Consider the following 23,511-nt stretch of genomic DNA (forward strand, 5'->3'; position numbering starts at 1 on the left):
CCAAAATCACACAGGACCCACATGCACATCAGTACAACAGACAAAAAATACACCAACACACAGAAAGCCGGGCAGGGTTTGAGTCTCACAGCGAAGAGGGTGTGTACAAAGGTGGTTTGGGGAGCAAAGATTGAGGGGCAGTCGGGGGCAGTGTTCTGGGCTCTGCTTGACTCCTCCTGACACAGGTGGCTGGTGGAGAGCAGAGCCTGGTAGATCTGTGGAATCTGCCCTGCTCTCTGTAAAGCAAGGGGACCTTGGTGTCTTCTGAGCTGGAAATGTATTTTCTACAGGGCAAAATGATTGGCAGAAGCCATTTGCTTAAAGAAAACTAGCGCTCCAGATGAAGTTTGAACTCATAGCCTCAGCATCGTTCCACTCAGCACTGCTCTATAAGAGATAGCAGTAAAGAGTTCCATGACACTTTACAGACTAACAAACATCTTAGAGCAGAAGCTTTTGTGAGTGAATACCCACTTTATCAGACACATGACTGTAAATATTGTGCACTAACCCATTATGCCACATTGAAGGACTTGTCACCTTCTTTCCTGGATGGATTAGGGGAGTGTGTGTGTGTGTGTGTGTGTGTTTTAAGGGGGGTGCATTGGCTAAAACAAATCCATATTAAAGGCTGCAGGATGGCAGCAGCTAAGGTTGAGAGCCTCCTTCCATTAGATAGAGCTGGTTCCCCCCTTCTGCTGCTGAGGGGAAGGTTGGTGCTTTGAGCTCACCCGGTGCTGGAACGTCTCATGGGTGAGATTAACGAGACTCTTAAGAAGGGAAGGGAAGTATTTTCTATTCTTGCTTCACTCCATTGGTCTCCTGTGGCCCTTTTGGCTCTCTGCTCCCCTGTTGGGGAGATACAGAGACAAGCCCCCATCTGGGTGAGTCACCGAGAGGCTGTATCCAATGGAGTGGGGGAGGGGGAGGGGTGGGATGGGGCTCAAGGGGAGAAGGTTGTGTGTGACAGTGTGTGGAGGAAGGGAGGGTGTGTTTCTTAGGATATAAATGATGGAAAACACAGGGGCAGTGACAGTGAAGCCCCACATCTGAGTGTTATGACCCTGTGTGGTGCTGCCATTCACCTTCCCCTCCTATGGTCTCATCTTTCATTGAATCCAGCATTTTTACACCTGTCATCACCACAGAGTGTCCCTCTTACAGACAACGAGGACTGGAACTGATTTCAGCTGCTGGACAGCTCTGCTAGGTTTTTATATATTTGCATAGGAAAATACGGAGTGTTAAAATTCATTTCAAGCCCCACCCATTCAGCAAACTCCTGAACATACTGGAGTTGGGTCTGGAAATCAATTTTCATTTGGAAAAGTTTTTCAAAGGAATCATTTGGATTAGAACTGGGAACCCATTACCTTGCAGAGAAATATTCAACCACTGATCTATACTCTGAATAAAGAGCATTATGTATAGCCCACATTAGGAACAGTTTTTAACCTGGGGATTGGTTCTGCTTTGAGCGGGGGGTTGGACTAGATGACCTCGTGAGGTCCCTTCCAACCTTAATTTTGTATAATAAAGCAGGGAGATAGCTCAGTGGTTTGAACATTGGCCTGCTGAACCCAGAATTGAGGGGGCACTTAGGGATCTGGGGCAAAAATCAGTACTTGGTCCTGCTAGTGAAGGCAGGGGCTGAAATCAACAACCTTTTGGGGTCCCTTCCAGTTCTCTGAGATAGGGATATCACCATATTATATCTCTATACAAACACCACAGCTTACAAACTCCCCACACCTGCTCTGTGTCACCAGAGCACAACTCTCCTTGGAGCACACAGCTCCCCAGCTCCATGCCCATCAGTCTCTCCAGCTTTTCTCCAATCCCTTAAAGCAGGGTCTTAACCTCAGTTTACCTCAGGCCAGTGCCAATCCTCCAATCCTCCGAGTGGAACAATAATGTCACTCATACCCTCCCAGAACCCGCCCCCCCCCCCAAATCCACCCCCCAACCTTCCCAAGGCTCTGGGAGGCAGTTGGGGGTGGGGGGGGTGCAGAGGGAGGGGGTGCAGGCTCTGGGAGGGAGTTTGGGAGTGGGAGGGGGTGCATGCTCTGTGAGGCAGTTTGGGGACTGGAGAGGTGTGGGGAGGGGGCGCAGGTTCTGGGAGGGAGTTTGGGGCTCAGGAGATGTGGGGAGGGTGTTCAGGCTCTGGGAGGCAGATTGGGGGTAGGAGAGGGTATATGAGGAGGGGGTGCAGGCTCCGGGAGGCAGATTGGGGGCAGGAGGGGGTATGTGAGGAGGGGGTGCAGGCTCTGGAAGGCAGATTGGGGGCAGGAGGGGGTATGTGAGGAGGGGGTGCAGGCTCCGGGACACAGTTTGGGGCTCAGGAGGTGTGGGGAGCGGGTGCAGGCTCTGTGAGGCAGTTTGGGGCTCAGGAGGTGTGGGGAGGGGGTTCAGGCTCTGGGAGGCAGTTTGGGGGTGGAAGGCAGTGTGTGCGAAAGGGGTGGGGGTGTAGGCTCTGAGAGGGAGTCAGGGGTGTGGTGCTTACCTGGGGCTCCAAGGTGGGGTGGACCAGAGGGCCTCCATGCACTGCTGCCCCCAGGCATCACCTCCAGAGTGTCGCATTGGCCGCAGGAATTTAGGGTGGGGGCAGCACATTGAGGCAGAGCCCAACCCCACTCCTGGGCCACGAAGGAGCCGGCAGTCACTGGAATGAGCATGCAGATGCCGCTCAGCTCTGCTGCTCTGCCAGGGCCCCTGTGGGGGAGCGCCTGGGGATGGCAGGTGGGGCCAAGGGAGAGACCCGATCCCCAAACTGCTGGAGCCACCCAGGCCACATGGGGAGGCTCATGAGCCGCAGACGGCTTGCGGGCTGGGAATTTGAGACCCCTGATATAATTGCTTCAGCCGTGTATTATTTTCTCTGGAGTCTAGACCTTGACCAAGAAATTTGGATCTTGATAAACTAATCGACTACCCCTGGTTAAGGCAATGGCCTTGACACCCACTGGGGTGTCCCTACACAGGTACAAGTACTAACAACATGGCTGCCATTTAGCAATAGTTTTTAATCAGGCCAATACATTGATACAACCCCCTGTTAAATCATTTCTCAGCCTGAATCCTTCACCCACATTCCTTAGTGCATTTGGACACCATGTGAATGTTTCATTTTCCTCCTCAATTTCACACAGAGACACAATTTCCTTTGCACAAATCCATGAACAGCGAAATCTTCCTGTCTCTTGTCTGAACCAGGGCATTCGATTCCAGTGAACCCTTCTCTCCTGCAATGGCAATGGGCAGACAGAGAAGTCGTGGCACCTGCATCCCTGCCAGGGAGATATTGGCTCAGCTCTTTCTTTATGCTGCTGTTGTTAGTCCATGAAACATCAAAGGTGGAATGCAAGGCTGAGTTCATGCATCAACCCCCTGAAATATTTCAGTGCCCCAGAGAAATCCTGCCCCCAGCTATTGAAACAATGTGCTGGAGATTTGACTAGGAAATGGACTGTCTGAATTGTCAGAGTGGGGAATGAACAACAATCTACAGCAATGTCGTTCACACAAACACACTCTCATCCTGCTCCAGCCGGAAGGGAAATGGGCAGGAATTCTTGCTCTTCAGCCAAGGACACACTTAACACTGATGTGCAGCTGTGAGTGTGCTGGGGAAGCTGGTCTGAGCAAACAATTTGAAGTGCCAATTCAGTGAGAACTGAATAATCATGTAGTGAAACAAATCTTTATCAAGTAGTTGTGGCTGAGTGGTTAAGGTGATAGACTAGAAATCTTATTGGGTTCAAACAGTGCAGATTCAAATCCTGCTACCTACAAAATCAGTGGGTGGTGGTGGTTGTTGTTGTTGTTGTTATTATTACTGAAGTCTTAGTACCTGAGCATCCACAATGTGAAGTGGAGCCAGATCTAGTTTCACTCTATCTACACTTAAAATGCTGCTGTGGCACTGCTATAGCACTTTGGAGTAGACAGTGACTGGATGGGTTTTCCCATCCCTGTAATAGCTGCATTGATAGAACAATTCTTCCTTTTCTTTAGCACTATCTAACCAGGGCCTAGGTCACCTTAACTATATAGGGTGCGGGGTGAGGGGTCCACATCCTTAGAGACTTGGCTTTGCCAGTTAAGTGCCCAGCTTACACCAGCCCTTAGATCCCTCTTGGTATTTCAACGCAGGCTCTGACCTGTGAGAGGAAAACATCAGCTCACAAACACAGAGACTGAATTCCCCACATTTAATCTCGCTGCACTTTCCAGAAAGTCACAAAATTCAATTCATTCTTGCTAGGACAGAGAAAAAATAAGTGACACTAAGTTTGTGGCTTGGTTAAATAAAATTAAGTGTTTAGTTAATATAGTAAAAATCTGTACTGATTCCTCTAAATAACACCACAATGTGAATAAGAACAGAGACAAATCTTGTCAGTGATGACCAATTTCGCAAATGATCTTCCCATTATTAATTTCCATGCTCCCCCCCCCATTGGAGATCTGGGCACCTCCAGTGTCACTGCTCTGCGTTCACCTTCCCCTAGAATTGTTTTTGGCCATTCTCAAATATGGAAAATCGTGCAGTTCAGGATGTGAATAGTGACCCCCATCTCCTTCCTGTACCTGCTCTACATTGCTCCACAGCAGTTTCTCCCCCTGCATAGTCACCCCAGCACGGCAGTGCAGCTGCCCAGGGTTCATCAGGGGTCTCTGGCAAGGACAGTGGGTGCAGCTAACAGCCCCGTGTGCCTGGCAGTGAGGCAGCTGTAAAAAAGCAACACCCCCCCACATAAGTACAGAGACTGAATTCCCCAACTTTAACATCATGACACCCTGGAGAAAGCCACACGTGCCAGTTGTATTTTCACAGGGAAATGCAAAAATCAAGTGACACCGATTTTTAAGTTGAGTAAATAAAGTTGAGGAGATAGTTATTAACCTCACAAAAATATACTAAAGATCCCTCAGTGTAACACCTGAAGGTGAAATATGAACAGAGACAAACCTTGTCAGCAAAGGCTCATTTCCCAAACAATCCTCAAAATGTTACTAATTCCCATCCCTCCTCCTTAGAAGCTCTGTGCAGTGTAACTGTTCTGCAGGCAGCTTCCCATTAAATGCTGTTGTGGGACATTCCCAGACCTGGAAATGTACAAACGACAGAATTTGAAGAGCAAACCTGGCTCCGCGCACAGGCGGGATTTGAGTGTTTTGTCCCTGTCACTTAGTCTTTGTCAATAGTAGAGATGTCACGGGCAGACTCCAGGCTCTGCCTGAGGGATCCTGGCACAGGGGCTGGGGGTAGGGGAGAAAGGATTGTAGATTCTGACCTGCACTCTGGAGAGGAGGTAATAATTGAAGGGGGCATTTTTGACTCCTCCCCTCCTCAGTGTCCCCTGCGCTGGAATTCTACATTTGACAGGGCCAAATGAGGGAGTGATGCCACTTAGTTAATGGAAAACCAGTGCTCTAGGTGAGGCTTGAACTCACAACTTCAGCATAGCTCCTCTCAGCACTGCTCTACAAGTACTGTGCGCTAAACAATAGCGCCACTGGAGCACCTATTAACTTCAATTCTCTGAGACACCTAGGTTGATAAAGGCAAGGAGCAACCCCAAAACATTCTCAGTGGAGCTGACAGCGGGTAATGACAAGTGTGGGTACTTGGTGGGGTGGATTCTTCTTAAGGGTTCCAGGCACCATTTGACTCTTTCGTTCTTCCCTGTGTAATAACAGAGCTGATTAAGACTCAATGGAGAGTCTTGCTGCAGACCAGCAGATCTGAAATCACTGATAACCAGGTCTAAGCATTAGTCCTGCTTTGGGACAGTGTCTCTCATACAAGAAACTGCCCAGTGTGTGCCAGCAGTGAGGCTCCCTCACTAACAGCTGAAATCAGGGAGAGCTGTGTGAAGTGCAGGGACCCAGGGGTGCCTGAACAGGGGGGAACAACACCCCAGGACTTTTAAAAATGGGAGGGCTCTGCCTTGGCACTTTGTAATGAACATAAGGACAAGTGAGGGTGGGGAGGGGATGGAGAGCAGTAAGCAGGAGGAAGGGTCTTGGGGGAAGAGGCAGCATAGGAGCAGGGCCTTGGGGAGAAAGGGTGGTGCAGGGGTGTGACCTTGAGAGGAAGGGATGGGGCTACTGTTCAGGCTCTGGTGGCTGCTACTTTTAGGGGCAAGGGGGGCAAATTGCCCTGGGCCCTGCAGGGGCCCTGTGAGCCCTGGCCAAAAATCCCTTCCCTGGCTAGAGGCGCCTTTTTAATTTTTGCTCATCCAGCGGCAGTCCGGGTCTTCGGTGGCACTTCGGCAGCGGGTCCTTCAGTGCTGCTGAAGATGTGGAGTGAGTGAAGGACCCGCCGACACCGAAGACCCGGACGCCACCCAATGAGTACAAGCACCACAGCAGATGGCACCTTTTCTATGTCTGCTCCCCTGCTTTACCCAGGCCCCCGAATCCTCTGGTCGGCCCTGCTTTTAGGGAGCCTGTTCCACTCCTGGTGGGACCACAATACGTCCCAGAGGACAGAGGGCGGCCAGCAGAGAAGAGACAGGGGGGGACGGCAAGTGACCGGCAATGTGGTCAGACAGTGGAGGGAGAAACGGGCTTTCCCTCAAGGAGGTGAGAGGTGAACTCTAGGTTTTCATTGACCTAGGACAGCAGCTGTGAGTGAGGTGCAGTGAACGGAGGGGCACATCCAAAGAGCTTTTGGTGTCTGGGTTTAAGAGCCCAAGGCAAAAGGCCACTGCCCAGCGCACTGTGGGTGGGTGTTTTGCTCATAGTGTTGTGTTATGAATCCTGATTGTGGTGTTTCCCCAAGTTAATACAAGGTGATTTTCCTCCTTTTTATTAAAGTTTCTTTTCTACACTCAGTGCGTGTGAGTGGGGAAAGTATCACCCCTTAGAGGCATCCAGTGGCCAGGGTTAGTTTCCCCAGGTTACGGGGTGGGGACTTAAGCAGATTGTGTGTTGTACTGTTGAAGAGGAGCCCCAAGCACCCAAACAGGGAATTGTAACTTCAACCTTCAGATTAGGAGCCAGAGGTGCTGCCAGCTGAGCTAGCCAGGCCTTCTAAATGTATTAACCCCTTTCACCACAAGAGCAAACACGGGGTACTTCTGTGCTTCTCAGCAGCTGGGAAAAAGGCTCTTGGGGAAATATCTCCTGCTCCACTGCCAAAAGGAGCCCCTTGAGTGGGAATGGTCAGAGGCCGCACCGGGGGGGTGGCCCTGCTTTCCAACCAATAGGCACCTATGGATGGTCCCTCCAAGCAGGACCAGGATGGAAATGGTGGCCTGTTCCCCCAACATGGAGAATCTGGGGTGCAACCTTGCTTAACGGATCAGTCTGTCCTTTCTCTGACTCTCCCGTTCCAGCTTCAACTAGCGCTTGTGGTTCATTTGTTCTTTTTCATTCCTTTCCTTCTCTAGCTTGTATGTTCTTGCTTTCTTTTTTCCCCTCTACCTTTCATGCTCTTGCTTTCTTTCCTTCTTTTTCTAATATTTTTTCTCTCCCTTTATTTCTTTGCCTTTCACGTTCTTTTAGCTTGCTGTCTCACAAGTTATTTTTTTCACTCGCTCTTTTTCCTCGCTCCTTCCAAGCCAAGCGGGTTCTCCTTGCACACACATTTTGACAGGTTTTCCTTCTGATCAGCAAGTGGATTAAGCACATCTTCAGTGGGTGTTTGCCATGCCTTCCCTTGGAGCTGTCAGCACCAGCTGCCTTTGCTCTAGGTGCCCAGAGGAAGAGAGGTGTGCTGGGATCCAGCCTGGAACTCTGCCTCCCTCCTGCCTAGCTCTGACTATGAAGCCTGGCCCTGGCACTCCTTCCTTTAAATGCCATGTGGGCAGGAGGAAGAGTGTGGCAGCTGCAGGGACCAAAGTTGTGGACATCAGGTGAAGCACTGAGAAACAACCATGTGGTCAAGCCACAGGAATCTCTAGCCAGACTGTTAAGTTCTAGGACCCCAACATATAGAAGCCAGCTCATTGAACCTGCTGGACCAAAGACCGATCTCCAGTGGGCATCAGTCACCCAGCAGGAGGGAAAAAACTCACTCTAGTTCACCCTGAGAGAGGGTAGCCAAGCACATTGAGTTCCATGGCTTTGCGGCAAACCAACATATGTCCAGGAGGTCCCACTGAGATTTAAACTCACATTCCAGGATTCAAAGGCCTGAGTGCTGCCCATTACACCATGGGACCTGCTGCTGTTTCAATTTCTAGACCCCTGTGACTGTCGGCAGGCTGGCTTCCATGCTGTACTTATTGCTTCCCACCAGCAGCTTCTTCTTGCAGGACTCTCTCTCCTCCTCCAGCAACTGTGGTCCTGTCCTGAGTCCCCGCATCCCCCTGCTTTGTCTCCATTCCCTGCAGGCCACAAAAATGTCAGGGGAGGCCGCCACTCCCTTCACTCGGTGCTCCCACTCATATCGGCCAGCTGCAGCCTCATCTCCTGGCACTTGGCCAGCTGTCCCTTGATCCAGTCGTACAGTCACACACTGACTGGCTCCCCTGCCTGGATGCTCTGGTGGAAATCCCACAGGCAATACTGTAGGACTTGGCACCGTTGGTTTCTTTAATGTTGCAGTGTTTCCCCGGCCACCAGAAGAAAGCCGTCAACTCCTCCCTCACTGACTCCCATCAATCCCCCTGGTTGCTATAGAACCCTCTGATGCTTTCCCGTTCTGCCAACACCGCCAGGCCTCACCCCCCTTCTCCTTTATCTTGCAAGCTCTGGATGTTCAGCTTCCAATATCCTCTGCCCTGGGTCAGGGAATTGCCCACATTGAGCACATGGTGAGAGCTGTGTGATCTGAACTGTCCATTGGCACCACCCTGCACTGGGCTGTCGACGTGCTCCCCTTCACGTAAATCCGGTCAATGCGACTCCTGGTCTGTCCCCGCACAAAGGTGTACCCCCTCTGTGGCTGGTGTGAGCTCAGGTTAGAGGAATAGGAGACTACTGCCCACCCGCCACTGGTTCCACTATGGAGAAACACATTCTCTAAGCCAACCTCGCTACAGACCTGCGGCAGGTAGTGCTCATCATAGAAGAGTTTCCTCTGATGGTCGGGAAAACAAGACCAGCAGTCCTCAGGCCAGCTGCAACAATTGAAATCCCCCCCTCGACACCAAACACTGCGGTCCAGAGGAAGGGAGCCAGTTCCTTCGTAGAACTTTCCTTTCAAGCCTTAACTGGGGACGATAAACACTAATATAGCCGTAACCAGTGCTGCAGAGCACAAAGCCCACCAGTAATGCCCTCCCTGGTTGGAGCTCTAGCCCCTTCTGTACTCGCACCGTGAATGTGAAGAACAAGACTCAACCCAATCATTCTTCCCTGGCCAGGAGGACCAGAGAGATGAGCCCTTCCACTAATCATCCTCTGCCCATCAAGCTACCCTAGAGTTGTTAACCTGCATTTCCTGAACACCCATCATGTCCAAGTCCAACTGCTCCAAGACACTGAATATCAAGCAACTCCTCCTGCGCCCCCAAATCCCTTCCATCTTCCACACAGCCCTTTTCACAGGTGTCCCTTCCAGGGCACTGCCGTTGCTAAGCTGCACAGAGCAGTTTTCATCCCCAGTCCCTGCCTGTCACTGCCCAGCACCCCCTCTGGAACCATTCCTGAGGGTCACTCTGCCTCACTCTCTTTCTGCCATATTGGGTGCACCAATAACTCATGTAGGAGAGACAGCTCCTGTCCCACATTGTTAAAGGTCAGGCCAGCCACCTAGGGGCAGAAGCCCACAGTATTTTTCCCTACTGCAGAGCCCAAACTCAGGGATTCATCTTGTGTGCAGGAACTGCTGTGCTCCCAGAAAACAAGCCACCAGTGTACAAAGAGGGATGAAAGGGCCTGCCAAAGCCTGGGAGTGAACCAGGGACCTCCAGATCTTCAGTTTAATGCTCTCCCAACTGAGCTACTTTAGCAGCTGTGCAACACTATTTTGGCCTGCTGCTTCTCCGTCCCAGATGTTTTTGCAGCAGTTGCACATAAAAAGGACGTCATTGTGAGTGGCCCATGAAGACAAGACTCGCTTTTGCCTGCCTTGATCAGGTTGACCTGCTGCCTCACCCCGTTCCTGCCCTAGTGCCCGGGTTGACCTGGTGGTGGAAGGGGTCTGGGGGCCAATGGTGCGGGAAGAAGTTGAGCTGGACCCTGAGCTAGACTAGACCCTGGCGGTGAGAAGCTGGCCACCACTTGCCGCCCCACCCTTTTGTCCCTGGCGTTCCCCACTGGACATCATTTCGGGAGGGAAGTGGGGCTTCTGCCTCCCCCCTCAATTTTCACACTGCAGAGGAGCGCAAACAGGAAAACAAACGGCTGCTCCACACCCCCACCGGAATTACCCAACATAGCGTCAGGATTAAGACCTAAGGACTCAGGCTGAGAACTGATAGAACTCCACTCATTTGGGATTTAACAACTTGTCTTCCATGGAACAGGGCCAGATCCAGCATTTTTCCTGCCCCAAGTGACAAAAAAATAATAATCCACAATCGATGGCAGCTCTACCGTTTTCAGCAGCAAGTCCTTCCCTCCGAGAGGGACTGAATGGGCCAAATTGCCACTGAAGAGCCGGATGTGCCTCCCCTTTCTGTTGGCTGCCCCAGGTACCTCCCTGCTGCGCTGGCAGCACCACATGATGTAGCAGGCGATAGCTAACCGAGGTGGGGAACATGACACCACACACACCCTCTGCAAATGTTGCCTCTGAAATTAGGAAAACTTGTGAGTTTAAGGCACAGCTGCACACCCAGAAGAAAGCCCAGCATGACATGCTCAGGGTTGAGGAGGTGCTAAAGCCTGGTATCAGGCCAGAAACCTTCAGATCTTCAATCTAATATACTCCCAAATGAGCTACTTTGGCAACAACCAGGCCCACCAGGAAGGCTTAATACACAAGTCACAGCACATGCTAGGAAGATTTAAATTTGGATGTCACAACACGGGAGACAAGCAGTGGACTTGGCCCCAGAAGGGCAGGATGGGGTTTGCTATATCCCATTCACTCAAGTCAGCACCTGCCCCCTCAAGCTGTCACTGGCGCCCCCAGGTCTGCAAGACAAGAGCAGCGGTTCTCACTGGAACAATTCCACCCACAGCTCGCAGGCTCCTCCCAAGCCTAAAGTGGAAAATCATCTTGCCAGAAAGCAGCCCACTAGGACTCACCATTGATTCTTTTCCTTCCACCCAGAACCCCGCTTCTTCTTCTCCTGAGCTGCAAGTAGCCACCCCTGGGATGCCAAGAGGTAGGCACAGGATTCTACCTCCCAGCAGCCAACTGCACCTCCCCAGGCTTTGCAGAATGAATGGTGGCTACTATTAACACCATTTAGCTGCAATGATGCGCTTAGCTTCTGCCCTGCCTTCCTCAGCTTGACTTTCCTCTTTTGCCCCATTCCTGCCTCACTTCCTCCTTTGGCAAGTCACTCAAAGGAGCCAGCTTCCACAGGCCAACCTCCAAGGGCAGAGGAGGCCAAGCCACAAGCATTCAAAAGGCGACTGGCCTAATTCCTCTAGCTTCCCCAGGCTGATGCCAAGGTACTTTGTCCACTGATGTCACCACGCTCTATCATGCGGGGGTTGGGGTTATGCGAGGGACAGGCCAATGGCAGAAGGAGGAGCACCTTGCCGGACAGCAAGGGGAGCTGGGAAAAGGAAGTCAGCATGTTGCTGCCTGGTTTTGGGCTGAGGCCCTTTCGCATGTTAGGTAACCGTGAGAACTGCTGCACTACAGCAACTCCATCACAGTGCACTACCCCACCCTCAAATTCCATGTACTTTGGTGGTGCTCACCCTGGCATACACTGAGGAGTGAACCTGGAGAACATGACAACAGCTCTTCGATGGGTCAGCTGGAAGAGCAGAGGACTGGAGCCGAGGCTCAGGAAGTCGTCGTGATGTCACCCTTGTGACTCCAGCTTGAGGAAGAGCTTCTTTTTCTTGCTCTTGCTGAGAAAGATCAAGAGAAGAAAGAAAGTTCAGGTGGGCCAAGTGGGTGCAGAAACCAATGCTGCCTTTTCCTGCAGAGAAACCCAAAATGAGGGAATTGCATTGGATAAAAGGACTGCTGTGTTTCCAGGAAACAGCCCATCGCTGCAGAAGTCAGGGATTGAACCAAGGACTTTTCGATCATCAGTCTAACACTCTCCCAGCTGAGCTACTTCAGCACCTACAGGGTGGCTTTTTGGGCTGCTGCTTCTCACCTTGAAACTTATTCTCACTAAACATCTCACCAGTCAATAATGGCCAATGCAAGACAGACATCACTTGCTATTTTAGCACTTCAAAATGTCATCAACTAGTCTTTGGATCTCTCGAATGCGGCTCTTCAGTTCATGGGGGAAAGGCAAGAGAAGTGACCTTTGAACTAAAGGCCTGGGGTTAACATCCTAACGCTGTCTCCTACTGTAACACTATTTAATACTGGCCCACCCTGTGCTGGTGACAGTTCCATTTCTAGGCGTTAGTACCTTTCAGTTACTGTTAAAATTAAAAGTTTCTATATGCTTAAAGGAAATGATTTTTTAAAATTTGCTTATATATGGCCTGAATAAATACAGATTTACACATCCTAGCATGAAAATGTATTGTCTTATATGATAGAGAAAATCATGCATCAAATTGTGCATCAAAATCATGAGATGAGCTACAAATGCAATAAAAAATAACGTATTCAATGGTTTAACATATGGAGCAGGGGTGGGGCTAGGGGGCCACCAAAGACACTTCTTGCCTGGGATGTCACTTGGTCTAGGGGAAGCCCTGTCAGGGAAAGCAAGAGTTAGTGTCACATGCCTATTTTCAGGCTGTAATCTGTGGGCACCCTGCTCTGTGGGAGGCATCTCAGTAGCCCAGACTCAGGGCTGGAACAGGCCCCTGACTGAGCGGGTGGCTGCAGGGTTTACAGTGCTCTGATGTCTCAGACAATGTGTCTCTCCCAACGCTTTGGATCTGTGTCCCCAGAAGGCTCCTGCGCTGCCTCTGCTCCTTTCACATTCTATAGCAAGGAACAGCAGCAAGGGTCAGGGATGAGCCATAGGGCACTAGGTGGGTGGCAGAGGCTTCAGGAGTAAACTCAGCACCCAAAGCAGAGTGAGGATATGAGGATTTTTCTCTTTCCTTAGCCATGTGCTATAGCTCTGAGAGCTCTTTGAAATGCCTCCCCTCCCACAGCCTGGGAAAGGGGAAGGATTCTCAGGTTCTAGCTTGATTTGAATGAGGATCACTGAACCCTAGAACCATTCACTGCCCTTTCCTGGAGAAACCTGTGATGCACAGAACAGGGCTGAAATAAATGCTGACAGGAGTCAGGAATTGCTCCCTGGAATAGCAGCAGGATTGGGCAGCTGGAAATCTCACCAAAGGAGCTGAAGCATTGGTGGTTCGGAAATAGATGTCCTAGGTACTGGATGGGAGGTTTAGGTTTCTTTACTGGACAATATCAATGAGAGTTTTATTGCCTCAACATTTCAATAGAAAATTCAGACTCAAACTGTGTGTGGTGAGGAGGTCGATAGCGTTTCTTTGGTTTTGATTTAGTTTGTTCTCTTATTCTCATTTTTAAAGCCCTTGATCATTTTGATGGGGAAAATGTTTGTACAAGGGAAAGGAAAAGTAAGAAAAGTTAAAAATCTGCAATGAGTGAGGGGGTCTGTTTGTGCCAGTGCAGGGGTGGAGATTTTCATGGAGAGGAGGTTAAGGGATAAATGAGAGGCTTTTGCGGGAGCACAGGGGAATGTTTTGCAGTTTAATTTTTCCAAAGGGAAACCTCCCCACTCTCCCTGTGCTGCTGCCCAGCTCAGACCCCACTGACACTCTTGTGATAAAGTGGGAATTTTCTGATAGTTTTGCATGTTGTGTATACCTCAGTTTCCCCTATTTGTTGCATGATTATCTAGGTCAGAGGTCCAAAATGTGGGGTGCATCCCACCAGGTGGAATGAAGTAACATTTGGGGAATGGAACTAGGGCCCAGGCCAGCCCCCAGAGGGTGTGGGGAGCTAGCACCATCCAGCTCTGCTCCTGGCTGTAGTCCCAGCTGCTGGCCCTGGCTGCTGGCATGGCTCCCATGGGTCCTCTCCCAGTCCTACACATGTGGTTCTGCTGCTGGTCTCTGCCCCCACCCCCAGCTCTGGCCCCTGCCTCAGCCCCCTTACCCCTGTCTGCATTCCTTCCCCTGCAGTTGTGGCCCCATTCCCAGGTGTGGCTCATGGGGGCATGGACAAAGGTAAGGGGGGTGTGAGCCTCAAAAAGTGTTGGGACAACTGATTTCAGTGGTGGGACAAGGGTGTTTACTCTTTGCGGAGACCCCCAAAGGGCAGGTGTGGCTGTTGTCTAGCTGCTTGGGCCCAGACAATGGCCACAAATTCTGTATCTTAGTGTAACTTTAGCACTCTATGCATCCGAAGAAGTGAGCTATAGCTCACGAAAGCTCATGCTGAAATAAATTTGTTAGTCTCTAAGGTGCCACAAGTACTCCTGTTCTTTTAGCGCCTTCGTGGCCAAGATAGAGTCTGCTCTGCAGGCAGCGCTGGCCAAGAGAAGACACGTGCAGGAATGCAGCAGGAGAAATCCCTTCCACCCCAGGGGCACATGTTCCAAACCCCCCAAAGTGAACACCCACCCACCCACAGGAAAAGTACAATGGATATAACAAAGGGAGATATTTATTTACAGAGGGATGAGAGGAAAAATACAACACGGGGAAATATAGGGGGAGCAGTAGAACAGGGCTGCATCCAAACCAAGGCCCCGTAGGCCAAGTGGTAACACAGTCTGGAAGGGCAGACACTGAGCAATGGGTCTGCACACAGAGTTCAGGAAGCCTCAGCAAAGTTCCAGTCCCATGGTGAGTCTTGGGTGCTCCTGGTCACCTTCAGCGCCAGTGAACTCTCCCCAGCAAACCCTCCGGTGCTCTCTTCTGCCGCTCTGTGCAAAACCACACAGAGCAACCACCTCCCCACTTAATTAGCTATAGCCTCCCGCCTTGTTCCCAGTGCAGAGTCACAGACCCCAGTACTCGCAGCCCTGGGCAGCCGTGATGCTGGGTCCCGCTCTGACCTGTTCTTCTCAGGTGATTCCCCCGGCACAGGGCTCCTCCTGGCTCCTGTCCTGGGCTGTCCCCGATCAGGCCTGTCCTGCTCAGGCCTCAGGCAGGTTCTCCCTGCTTCACTTCTCCAGAGCCTGCCAGCCGCATCTCTCCCTCCCTGGAGCTCCAGTGCTGCCCCCTGGAGTTTCCCTCCTTTTTTCTTACTCTCCCTCTCCCCCTGGGAAAAAGATTTAAAAGGGCCATGCTCTCTAAACCCCAAAGGTGTTACACTTAGTGGGGGTTTTGGTTGGCTAGTTCCCAGTCCCAATAGAGGGCGGAAGGGCCAATGGGAAATCAGAACCCTAAGACTGACAGTCCCCAGGGGCAATGGGGAGAGGCCAAAGCTCCAAGTTAGCCGGACTGACAGGCCAGGCAGTGTAATGAGGGAGTCACCAGGCCAGGGGGTCCCATCCTCCTTGTGAGGTGGAACTGCCTGGGTCAGAGTGGGGTGGAGCTAAGGAGAGAGCAGGAGCCCGAGAAGAGCCGGGGAGCAGAGCTGTGCAGGTGTAGTGCCAGAAACTGCTCCCTCCCTGTAGCAGTTACTGATACCTGAGGTTGTTCTTATTTGCTGACTTGTCCTAATTGGCTAAAACTTGACAGTGGTGAGGGATGGAAGCATAAAGGCTTCATCCTCCAAACATCCCTGCCTGATGTACATCTGTATCTATTACCTTTTAATACAGGATTGTAAAAAATAGAGTGAGGTCATTTAAACATCATTTCTTTTGCAGCTTCATTTACTGTGCTAACAATGTAGCCTCCTGACACCGATACTTCTGCCCATGGGACCTGTAGGTTGGATTCATTTTAGTGGGATGCGGGACATGTGGAGGATAATTTAAACTCTTAATTTCCTTAGGGTTTCCCTACAATATACTTCTCTGCTGATGCAATTTCTGACTATTGCACATCTATTGTATTTATTACAGCAGCACAAGTAAGTAAGTCACACAAGTGACATTGTCTAAGAGCTTGGCTACACTTGCAAGCTAGAGCCCATTAAAGCAGCCCTGGCTGCCTGAAATCCTGAGGTGTCCACACTGGCAAGGCACATGGAGCACCTGGGCTCTGCAGCTGGAGCGCTCCGGGTAATCCACCTCCATGAGAAGCATAAAGCTCACTGTGCCCCGCTGAAATGCCCAGGCATCAGTGTGGATGACATGTTGCATTACTGCACTGTGACTGGCTTCAAGAAACATCCCATAATCCCCTGAAGCCAAGTGCCCACTCTGGTCATTATTTTGAAATCGGCTTCAGGCATGCAGATATCCCCTTTCAAAGCTCCGTTTCTGACAGCCGGCTGCTTATCTGCTCCGGGACAAAGCAACCATCAGTGTGGAATGTTGCTGTTGTGAGTGTGTGTGAGAGAGAGGGCGGTCTGCTACTGTCCAAACACACAAGACAGCATGCTGACACACTGTCACTCCCCCCACATACACACAACACACTTCCTGTCACACTCCACCCCCGCCCCCATTTGAAAAGCACGTTGCAGCCACTTGCACACTGGGATACCTACCACAATGCACTGCTCTCTGTGGCATTGTCAGAGCTGCTAATGTGGCCACTCCAGCGCGCTTGCAGCTGACAGTGCAAGCACATGGCAGCGTTTTCCCTACTGCCATCTCTGAGGACTGGTTTAACTCCCAGCGCTCTACATCTGCAAGTGTAACCAAGCCCTAAATTTTCCAGACCAACCGAACTAAGTAACTGCCCTCCACCATCATTTGCAGGGATTAGGGGCACCGTGGAGCACACACTGCACTTGCTGACTTAGCCTTGTGCATGCTGGGATGGCCACCTCCCCATTGATGAGACCTGGTCCCACCATCTCCATGGAACTCCAGTCTGCCCTGCTGCCGTCCCTGTCTGTGTTGTCTTCTCTAGCAGTTGACTGGAAGGTGCGCATTGGCCGCATGCCATGTAGCCGTGTTGTCTCCAAGGGTGAAAGCAGGAAGAATGGTGCCTTCATAGCCCACCTAATATTCCGTAACATAGTTAAGGAAAATGTTTTTCAATGAACTCTCAGTAAAAGATAAGAAACAGCCACTGTCTGCATCAGTCTATGAGCATTGATATTTTCTTGAAATTTGTCAGACCAACCTAACTAACACCTAACACACATTTGAACCTCTTTTCACACTGTTGCTCATTGTCAAGGTCTGCTTTGCCTCCAGACAGATCCATTCTCTTTCAGAATGGCCTTGCTCTTTCACTGAGGTGTCGGAGTAAACACTCCCCTTCACTCTATTCTCAGACAAACACTAGTATTAACTGTTTGCTACTGATGTGTCTAGAAAGCATTTGTCAAGCGGAAGATGCTGTTTCTGGGGAATTGTTTCCAAGATCGAGTACTTTGTGTTCAAACGTCTCCCAGCTTTGTTGGTGAAAATAACGCAAAGGCTTCTTTGCAATAAGAAAGGAGTTTTTTACCCCAACTGGGACTTGACCCCACAACTTTTGGCTGAGGAAGCCAATGCCTTATCCATTAGGCCACTGGGGCCATGCAACACAGCAGACAGAGAGATGGAAATTCCTTCTCATAATTGCACATTCCTCACATTAACTCAGAAGCCAAATACCTCATTTAATGGCCTTACAGAAATGTCTGCATCCCCTGGTAGTGAGGCAACTGGGCAGGTTGCAGATAGAGCTGAGCCCCACCTTTCTGCCAACCATCTTTAGAGAAGAACCCCACCCTAGAGTGACCCCTCTCTCCTTCAGCACCTCCACGTCTGTGGCTCTGAGTGGCAGTAGGATGATTAGGGGGCGAATCGGTAGCTGGAAGCAGGATAAGGTCAGCCTGTAAGGAGTAACCAGGTGGGGCAGACCCAGGGGGAGGCTGTGGGCTGCTTGTCAGATGTTGGGATCCGAGCTCTAGATGAAAGCTGTACAGTGACCTGACCCCAGGTTTATAAGGCTGACATAGTGACCCCCTTACTGGCCTCAGTGAACCCCAAACCCTTGTTACTAAGGGCATTTAGGCATCTCTGTCCCTTAATAACTTTTGGGAGCTCCCCAGCAGGTTGCAGGCATCAGCCACCTCCTGCCTCACAGGTTAGAATCTTGGCGCTGTGCCAGTCACCCCCTCATTTGCAGGCCCAGTGTAAGAAGAAGGAGGCCCGGTGCTAGCAGAAGAGGGTTTTGATTAATCGACCTCTGTGTTATAGGCACAAGGATGCTTCCACTCAGTAGCATAGCTAGGGGAGAGCAAGGGGAGCAGCTAAGGGTGTCGAGTTCCTCTGGTGGGGATGTGGAGCAGCTGTTCGTTTTCCTGTTTGCACTCTGTGATGTGAAAATCGGGAAGGGGAGGCAGAAGCCCCACTTCCCTCCCGAAATGTCCAGGAGGGAAGCCAGAACAACAGGGTGGGGCGGCAAGTGGTGGCCAGACTCTCACTGCCGGGGACTAGTCTAGCTCAGGGTCCAGCTCAACTTCCTCCCCACACTACTGGTCCCCAGTCCCCTTCCAGTTGCAGGTGAACCTGGGCACTAAGGCAGGAACGGGGTGAGGAAGCAGTCAAGCTGATCAAGGCAGGCAAAAGCGAGTCTTGTCTTCATGGGCCGCTCACAATGACGTCCTTTTTGTGTGCAACTGCTGCAAAAACATCTGGGACGGAGAAGCAGCAGGCCAAAATACTGCTATACAGCTGCCAAAGTAGCTCAATGGGGAGAGAGTTAGACTGAAAATCTGAAGGTCCCTTGTTCAATCCCAGGCTTTGGCAGGCCCTTTGATCCCTCTTTGTGCAGGGCTGGCTTGCTCTCTGGGAGAGCAGCAGCACCCTTACCTGGGGCAAGTACCTGATTTTGAGCTCCCCAGCAGGACAACAAAGAGCATGGGCTTCTTCCCCTAGTTGGCTCACCTGACCTATAAGGATAAGAGATGGGAGCTGTCTTTCCCACATGAGCAGCAAAGAATCCTGTGGCACCTTATAGACTAACAGATGTTTTGGAGCATGAGCTTTCATGGGTGAATACCCACTTCCTCAGATGCATGCATAGCAACACGGCTACCCTCTGATACTTTCCCACATGACTTATTTGTCGACCCAAGTGGCAGGAACAGAGTGAGGCAGGATGGTGCCAGAGGGTGCAGGGATGTGGGAAGAAAGTTCCTCTGCAAAGCTGAGTGACGACAGTACTGGGGAAGGGGAATGTGGCAGGGATTCAGAGGCCCAAGAGGAGACACTTGATGTTAAGGTGTGAAAGGAAAGATCTATGGTAGGAACTGGCTCCCTCCTCTAGACCACACGGTGTTTGGTGTTGGGGCGGATTTTAATTGTCAGCCAGCCTGAGAAACACTGGTCCCATTTTCTCGACCATCAGAGGAAACATTTTTACAATGAGCACTACCTGGCGCAGGTCTGTAGCAAGGTCGGCTTAGAGGAGGTGTTTCTCTGTAATGGAACCAGTGGAAGGCGGGGGTAGCCTCCTGTTCCTCTGACCCAAGCTCACATCAGCTGCAGAGGGGGTACACCTTTCTGAGGGCATAGGCCAGGAGTCGGATTGACCGTATTTACGTGAAGGAGAGCATGTCGACAACACAGTGCAGGGTAGTGCCAATGGACAGTTCGGATCACGCAGCTCTCACCGTGTGCTCAATGTGGGCAATTCCCTGATCCAGGGCAGAGGATATTGGAAGCTGAACATCAAGAGCTTGCAAGATAAAGGAGCAGGGAGGCGAGGCCTGGTGGTGTTGACAGAACGGGAAAGCATCAGAGTGTCCTATGGCAACCAGGGCGATTGGTGGGAGTCGGTGAGGGAGGAGTTGGCTGCTTTGTTCTGGCGGTTGGGTAAACACCGCAACATTAAAGTAACCAATGGTGCCAAGTCCTGCAGCATCGCCTGTGGGATTTCCACAAGAGCATCCAGGCTGGGGAGCCAGTCAGCGTGTGATGTACAACCATATCAAACAACAGCTGGCTGAGTTCCAGGAGATGAAGCTCCAGCTGGCCAATATGAGCAAGAGCACTGAGTGAAGGGAGGGGGTGGCCCCTGACATTTTTGCAGCCTACTGGGAACAAAGACAAAGTAGGGGGATGTGGGGACTCAGGGCAAGCCCCACGGACCTGATAGATCAGAATTATAGTTGATGGAGGAGGAAAGAGAGTCCTGCAAGAGGAAGGCGCTGGTGGCAAGTACATGAGGCTTTTAACTGGGGGTATCCAGTGTTTGAGCCCTAGTTTGAGCAGCTGACTTTTAAGTTGCTGTGCATGCCAGTCACCAAACGCATCCTGGGCGTGTCCAGAGCCACACATGGATTCCCAGAAGCCGTAAGAATTTCCTGGAAAGGCCCCTTTCTCCTGCTGAGTCCTTAGGAAGCAGGATAGAAGCCGACATCTGCAGGAGCGGGCCCAGAAACCACAGTCTCTGGTTGGCAGGAAGTGCTGTGAGGCCAGGTGCTGAGAAAGCCGAGGGGAGAAGACAGCAGAAGCAGCTGCAAAGAAGCTGTGAGTGCAGAGTGCAAACCTACCAGCTGAGGGTCACAGGTGTCTAGAGACTGTGACACCATCTGATCCCGTGGCGTAAAGTTCAGCTGTCAGAACACTGAACAATGCAAGCTGAGCTCAGATCTCAGTGGGACTCTGGGACCTGTTGCTTCATACTTTAGCGTAGGTGGAGTTTCAAGGCTTTGTCTTGCTCTTTCAAATGACGTGGGAGTCGGTGTTTTGCCTGCTGGCTGTTGTGACTTGCGCACCAGAGGGGTCGCCGGATCCAGCAGGCTGGCCTTGTCTGGAGCCCTACAGGGAGGGATGGTGTTATATCCTTGGGGGCGAACTTCTGATGTTGTTGCATCTGAAAATACCATGGGCTCAGGGTCCGCAGCACGAACAGGTGAGGAGATGGTATCAGCTCGTGCTGGGCAAAGGGGTATCTCAGCCGCCAGCAGTAATGGAGGAGAACAGTCAGGAACAGGTGATTCGTGATTCGGTATCTCACCAGAAGAGGTGAAGTCAGACCACTCAACTGCAGATGTGTCCTGAGGACTGGCATGACCTGGCAACAGCTGATCTACATGTCGCCGCCAGGTAAGATTCTTTGCAGTCTGGACTGTGTAGGAAACAGGTCCTGTTTGAGTGATGATCGTGGCAGGGACCCATTTAGCTCTGGAAATATAATTCCGAGCCAAAATTGGCTGTCCTGGGCTAAAGGTTCAGTCTTTGGCTCTGGATGCCCATCTGATGACTTGATATTGCTGCTGATGTTGCACAATTTGTCGGGGTTCAGAAGGTTTCAGCAGATCAAAGCAAGTGTGCAGCTGTCGTCCCATCATTAGAAAGGCCAGGGATGCCTGGGTCGTAGCATGAGGTGTGTTTCTGTAGGAAAGTAAGAAGGTATCCAGACGCTTTTGAATGGAGTGTTGTCCCCTTGCTGATTTCAAAGCGTGTTTAATTGTCTGCACAAATCTTTCAGCTAATCTGTTGGTGGATGGATGATCTGGTGTTGACGTGATGTGGTGTATCCCATTTGCCTTCATAAAATTTTGAAACTCCTGAGAGACCAACTGCGGTCCGTTGTTGCTCACAAGTTGTTCTGGCAGACCGAAACGACTAAAGAGTCCCCGTAGTTTCTGGATAGAACTCTCTGCAGTAGTGGACTGCATTATAGAGACTTCTGGCCATTTAGAATGGGCATCTACTGCCACCAAGAACATGGTTCCTTCAAGGGGTCCAGCGAAGTCAATGTGAATGCATTGACACCGGTTTTCAGACCAGTCCCATGGGTGTAGGGGTGCTCACTGGGGTGCATTCTTCACACCCTGACATGACATACAAGCTTTTGCCTTCTCTTCAATAGCACTGTCCAATCCAGGCCACCAAAATAGCTTCGTGAAATTTCCTTCATGCGCACTATTTCACAGTGATCGGAATGTAGCTGTTCTAACATCTGTGATCTCAGTGGTGGTGGAATAATTACACGTCTCCCCCACAACAAACAACCAGATTGGACCGATAACTCTGTCCTCCTGGACATGTAGGTAACAAGGTCGGGTGAGACCGGAGAGGTTTGTCGAGTTTTTCCATGCATCACCAGGTCCATAACTTGAGACAATACTGGGTCAACGCGAGTTGCTTTCTTTATCTGAGTAGCAGTGATGGGTGTATTCTCTACCTGTTCAAAGTAGAAGATTTCCTTTTGGGCACTATCTTGATGTTTGACCGGGAAAGGCAACCTTGAGAGGCCATCTGCATTGCCATGCAGAGTGGATTTCTGATAGTTGATTTCATATGTGTGCGCTGAAAGTAACAATGCCCAGCGTTGCATACGACTAGCAGCTAATGGGGGAATGCCTGTGTAGGGTTCAAAAATTGACGTCAGAGGTCGATGGTCTGTGAGAAGAGTAAACTTTCGCCCAAACTGGTACTGATGAAACTTCCAAATTCCAAAAACAATTCCTAATGCCTCACGTTTGATTTGGGTGTAGTTAGTTTCTGCTTTGCTTAGAGTGCGTGAAGCAAAAGCAATAGGTCTCTCTTCTCCCAAAGGCATAATGTGTGACACGACTGCTCCCACTCCATAAGGGGAGGCATTGCAGGCCAATTGTAGGGATAAGGATGGATCAAAGTGCGTTAGAACTTCAGAATTTAGCAATGCATCCTTAGCTTTGTTAAATGCAACATCACAGGCTTCAGTCCACTTCCAGGCCTTGTTCTGCCCCAGGATCTCATGAAGTGGTTTTAGCAGTGTGGCTAACTGTGAGATGAACTTTCCATAATAGTTCAGTAGTCCTAGAAACGAGCGCAGCTGGCTTACATTTCGAGGTGGGGGAGCCTCCACAATAGCTTTAACTTTTGCAGGGGCCTTATGAAGACCTGCAGAATCAATGATGTGTCCCAAATATTCAACAGAGGGCTTGAAGAATTCACACTTGTCTTTGCGAACTCGTAGGCCATACTCTTCCAGTCTTTATAGGGTAGCCTCTAAATTCTTTAAGTGATCCTCTTCATTCCTTCCAGTGACCAGGATATCATCCAGATAGCACTGAACTCCTGACAAGCCACACAAGATCTGGTCCATAGCCCTCTGGAACAGGGTAGGAGCAGACGTTATTCCAAAGGGTAGGCGACAGTATCGATAAAGCCTCTAGTGTTCTGCTAGCTTTTTTTAAATTGCTACAAATTGTACAACTGTCTCATCTTCTTTTTGGTCTCTTTTGTGGAACCAATATCTTTCAGCAATTACCAGTGGTTTTGGGGAAAAATGGGACCCCAGGATTTCCACTATGTCACTGTAAGATTTAGTCTCAGGCTTAACAGGGTGTAATAAGCTGCGTAGCAGGGAGTAGGTTTTAGCCCCTACAACACTTAAGAATATTGGCACCTTCTTCTCTTCTGTAATGTCATTTGCAATAACAAAAAACTCAAAACGCTCAGTATACGCATGCCATTGCACTATATTCTCATCAAAAGGTTCCAGTGGCCCAATCAGAGTAGCCATGAT

General features: G+C 50.5%; 1 protein-coding gene and 2 non-coding genes across 5 annotated transcripts in view; 2 read left to right on the forward strand and 1 right to left on the reverse strand.

Annotated features, from left to right (window-relative positions):
* The window catches only part of LOC115636587 (zinc finger protein 154-like), a 658,270-nt gene that overhangs the window by 79,107 nt on the left and 555,652 nt on the right, over nt 1–23,511 (forward strand). The window lies entirely within an intron of this gene.
* TRNAF-GAA lies at nt 9,836–9,908 on the reverse strand. Its single transcript has one exon. It is a non-coding gene; the product is annotated as a tRNA-Phe (tRNA).
* TRNAF-GAA lies at nt 18,722–18,794 on the forward strand. The gene has a single exon. It is a non-coding gene; the product is annotated as a tRNA-Phe (tRNA).

The sequence above is a fragment of the Gopherus evgoodei genome, chromosome 1 (genome assembly GCF_007399415.2).
Source record: "Gopherus evgoodei ecotype Sinaloan lineage chromosome 1, rGopEvg1_v1.p, whole genome shotgun sequence".
In the NCBI taxonomy this organism is placed as follows: domain Eukaryota; kingdom Metazoa; phylum Chordata; order Testudines; family Testudinidae; genus Gopherus; species Gopherus evgoodei.